This window comes from Oncorhynchus nerka, linkage group LG4 (assembly GCF_034236695.1).
Source record: "Oncorhynchus nerka isolate Pitt River linkage group LG4, Oner_Uvic_2.0, whole genome shotgun sequence".
Taxonomy (NCBI): Eukaryota; Metazoa; Chordata; class Actinopteri; order Salmoniformes; family Salmonidae; genus Oncorhynchus; species Oncorhynchus nerka.
Genome location: NC_088399.1, coordinates 21,692,068 through 21,697,117, shown reverse-complemented (window position 1 = coordinate 21,697,117; position 5,050 = coordinate 21,692,068).

Sequence of the window (5,050 nt, the reverse complement as noted above, 5' to 3'; positions counted from 1 at the left end):
GCACGCAGAGGCCAAATTGAGTTCTGTACCACATCGCCGTATGCCCCTCAAACGTTGTAACAATAGGGAGGGCTCGGTATAGCTCCGCATTGACATGATTGGTTGAGGGTAGGTGAGGGCGGGAGGTCCTGTATAAACACAAACTCACTTCCTTGACAACTTCCTTCACAACAGCGCTGCTCGGCGCTGACCTGACCTCTGCAGAGGCCATATCGCCGTAAATGCTTCACGGCCAATGCAGCCTCCAGATTGACCATGTAGCGCCTTTAACAGCCAGCTTTGCAGTGACTCATGAGAGTGCTATTTTAAAAGGGCAAATTGCAGGTCTCAAGCCACCAGTATTCTGCCAGCAGGACAATGATGACGTCACGTTCGTATGGTAATAAGGAAACCTTTAAAATAAAAGCCCATATTTCAAAACATTGCAATGTGGATAACTCATTCAAAAGATATTGCATTTTTTATTAGCCTTTCCTTCCAGATCTCTGCTACCAGTGACTGGAAAGAATTGCAAAAATCGCTGAAGTTGGAGATTATCATTTCCTTCACCAACTTTAAACATCAACTATCTGAGCAGCTAACCGATCACTGCAGCTGTACATAGCCCATCTGTAAATAGCCCACCCAATCTACCTACCTCATCCTCATATTATTTTTCTTTACTTTTCTGCTCTTTTGCACACCAGTATTTCTACTTGCACATCAACATCTGCTCATCTATCACTCCAGTGTTAATTAGCTAAATTGTAATTACTTCGCTAATATGGCCTCATTTATAATTGAGATGTGTCCTAATGGCCCACCGTCTTCATGTATAATTGAGATGTGTCCTAATGGCCCATGGTCATTGCCCACTGTCTTCATGTATAAATGAGATGTGTCGTAATGGCCAATGGCCCACTGTCTTCATGTATAATTGAGATGTGTCCTAATAACCCATGGCCCACTGTCTTCATGTATAATTAAGATGTCCTAATGGCAAATGGCCCACTGTCTTCGTGTATTAATGAGATGTGTCGTTATGGCCAATGGCCCGCTGTCTTCATTTATAATTGAGATGTGTCATAATGGCCCACTGACTTTTATGTAAAATTGAGATGTGTCCTAATGACCGTTGGCCCACTGTCTTCATTTATAATTGAGATGTGTCATAATGGCCCATGGCCCACTGTCTTCATGTATACTTGAGATGTGTCCTAATGGCCCATGTTCTATGGCCCACTGTCTTCATGTATTAATGAGATGTGTCATTATGGCCAATGGCCCACTGTCTTCATTTATAATTGAGATGTGTCATAATGGCCCATGACCCACCGTCTTCATGTATAATTGAGACGTGTCCTTATGACCCACTGTCTTCATGTATAATTAAGATGTGTCCTAATGGCCAATGGCCCACTGTCTTCATGTATAATTGAGACGTGTCCTTATGGCCCATTATATTCATGTATAATTGAGATGTGTCCTAATGGCCCATGGTCTATGGCCCACTGTCTTCATGTATAATTAAGATGTGTCTTAATGGCCAATGGCCCACTGTCTTCATGTATAATTGAGACGTGTCCTTATGGCCCACTGTCTTCATGTATAATTGAGATGTGTCCTAATGGCCCATGGTCTATGGCCCACTGTCTTCATGTATAAATGAGATGTGTTGTAATGGCCAATGGCCCACTATCTTCATGTATAATTAAGATGTGTCCTAATGGCCAATGGCCCACTGTCTCCATGTATAATTGAGATGTGTCCTAATAACCCATGGCCCACTGTCTTCATGTATAATTGAGATGTGTCCTAATGGCCCATGGTCTATGGCCCACTGTCTTCATGTATAAATGAGATGTGTTGTAATGGCCAATGGCCCACTTTCTTCATATACAATTGAGATGTGTTCTAATGACCCACTGACCTTCATGTATAATTGAGATGTGTCCTAATGAACCATGGCCCACTATCTTCATGTATAACTGAGACGTGTCCTAATGGCCCACTGTCTTCATGCTTAATTGAGATGTGTCCTAATGGCCCACTGTCTTCATGCTTAATTGAGATGTGTCCTAATAACCCATGGCCCACTGTCTTCATGTATAATTGAGATGTGTCCTAATGTCCAATGGCCCACTTTCTTCATATACAATTGAGATGTGTCCTAATGACCCACTGACCTTCATGTATAATTGAGATGTGTCCTAATGACCCGCTGACCTTCATGTATCATCTATCACTCCAGTGTTAATTAGCTAAATTGTAATTACTTTGCTAATATGGCCTCATTTATAATTGAGATGTGTCCTAATGGCCCATGGTCATTGCCCACTGTCTTCATGTATAAATGAGATGTGTCGTTGGACCACCGGCGCCGACTGAGATGGCCGCCTCGCTTCGCGTTCCTAGGAAACTATGCAGTTTTTTGTTTTTTTACGTGTTATTTCTTACATTAGTACCCCAGGTCATCTTAGGTTTCATTACATACAGTCGAGAAGAACTACTGAATATGAGATCAGCGTCAACTCACCATCAGTACGACCAAGAATATGTTTTCCGCGACGCGGATCCTGTGTTCTGCCTTACAAACAGGACAACGGAATGGATCGCATGCAGCGACCCAAGGAAACGACTCCGAAAAAGAGGGAAACGAGGCAGTGTTCTGGTCAGACTCCGAAAATGGGCACATCGCGCACCACTCCCCAGCATTCTTCTTGCCAATGTCCAGTCTCTTGACAACAAGGTTGACGAAATCCGAGCAAGGGTAGCATTCCAGAGGGACATCAGAGACTGCAACGTTCTCTGCTTCACGGAAACATGGCTTACTGGGAAGACGCTATCCGATGCGGTGCAGCCAACGGGTTTCTCCACGCATCGCGCCGACAGAAACAAACATCTTTCTGGTAAGAAGAGTGGCGGGGGCGTATGCCTCATGACTAAGGAGACATGGTGTGATGAAGGAAACATACAGGAACTCAAATCCTTCTGTTCACCTGATTTAGAATTCCTCACAATCAAATGTAGACCGCATTATCTTCCAAGAGAATTCTCTTCGATTATAATCACATCCGTATATACCCCCCCCCCCCCAAGCAGACACATCTATGGCTCTGAACGAACTTTATTTAACTCTTTGCAAACTGGAAACCATTTATCCGGAGGCTGCATTCATTGTAGCTGGGGATTTTATCAAAGCTAATCTGAAAACAAGACTCCCTAAATTTTATCAGCATATCGATTGCGCAACCAGGGGTGGTAAAACCTTGGATCATTGTTACTCTAACTTCCGCGACGCATATAAGGCCCTGCCCCGCCCCTTTCGGAAAAGCTGACCACGACTCCATTTTGTTGATCCCTGCCTACAGGCAGAAACTTAAACAAGAGGCTCCCACGCTGAGGTCTGTCCAACGCTGGTCAGACCAAGCTGACTCCACACTCCAAGACTGCTTCCATCACGTGGACTGGGACATGTTTCGTATTGCGTCAGATGAAAATATTGACGAATACGCTGATTCGGTGTGCGAGTTCATTAGAACGTGCGTCGAAGATGTCGTTCCCATAGCAACGATAAAAACATTCCCAAACCAGAAACCGTGGATTGATGGCAGCATTCGCGTGAAACTGAAAGCGCGAACCACTGCTTTTAATCAGGGCAAGGTGTCTGGTAACATGTCCGAATATAAACAATGCAGCTATTCCCTCCGCAAGGCTATTAAACAAGCTAAGCGTCAGTACAGAGACAAAGTGGAATCTCAATTCAATGGCTCAGACACAAGAGGCATGTGGCAGGGTCTACAGTCAATCACGGACTACAAGAAGAAACCCAGCCCAGTCACGGACCAGGATGTCTTGCTCCCAGGCAGACTAAATAACTTTTTGCCCGCTTTGAGGACAATACAGTGCCACTGACACGGCCTGCAACGAAAACATGCGGTCTCTCCTTCACTGCAGCCGAGGTGAGTAAGACATTTAAACGTGTTAACCCTCGCAAGGCTGCAGGCCCAGATGGCATCCCCAGCCGCGCCCTCAGAGCATGCGCAGACCAGCTGGCCGGTGTGTTTACGGACATATTCAATCAATCCCTATATCAGTCTGCTGTTCCCACATGCTTCAAGAGGGCCACCATTGTTCCTGTTCCCAAGAAAGCTAAGGTAACTGAGCTAAACGACTACCGCCCCGTAGCACTCACTTCCGTCATCATGAAGTGCTTTGAGAGACTAGTCAAGGACCATATCACCTCCATCCTACCTGACACCCTAGACCCACTCCAATTTGCTTACCGCCCAAATAGGTCCACAGACGATGCAATCTCAACCACACTGCACACTGCCCTAACCCACCTGGACAAGAGGAATACCTATGTGAGAATGCTGTTCATCGACTACAGCTCGGCATTCAACACCATAGTACCCTCCAAGCTCGTCATCAAGCTCGAGACCTTGGGTCTCGACCCCGCCCTGTGCAACTGGGTACTGGACTTCCTGACGGGCCGCCCCCAGGTGGTGAGGGTAGGCAACAACATCTCCTCCCGCTGATCCTCAACACGGGGCCCCACAAGGGTGCGTTCTGAGCCCTCTCCTGTACTCCCTGTTCACCTATGACTGCGTGGCCACGCACGCCTCCAACTCAATCATCAAGTTTGCAGACGACACAACAGTGGTAGGCTTGATTACCAACAACGACGAGACGGCCTACAGGGGAGGGTGAGGGCCCTCGGAGTGTGGTGTCAGGAAAATAACCTCACACTCAACGTCAACAAAACTAAGGAGATGATTGTGGACTTCAGGAAACAGCAGAGGGAACACCCCCTATCCACATCGATGGAACAGTAGTGGAGAGGGTAGCAAGTTTTAAGTTCCTCGGCATACACATCACAGACAAACTGAATTGGTCCACTCACACTGACAGCGTCGTGAAGAAGGCGCAGCAGCGCCTCTTCAACCTCAGGAGGCTGAAGAAATTCGGCTTGTCACCAAAAGCACTCACAAACTTCTACAGATGCACAATCGAGAGCATCCTGGCGGGCTGTATCACCGCCTGGTACGGCAACTGCTCCGCCTCAACC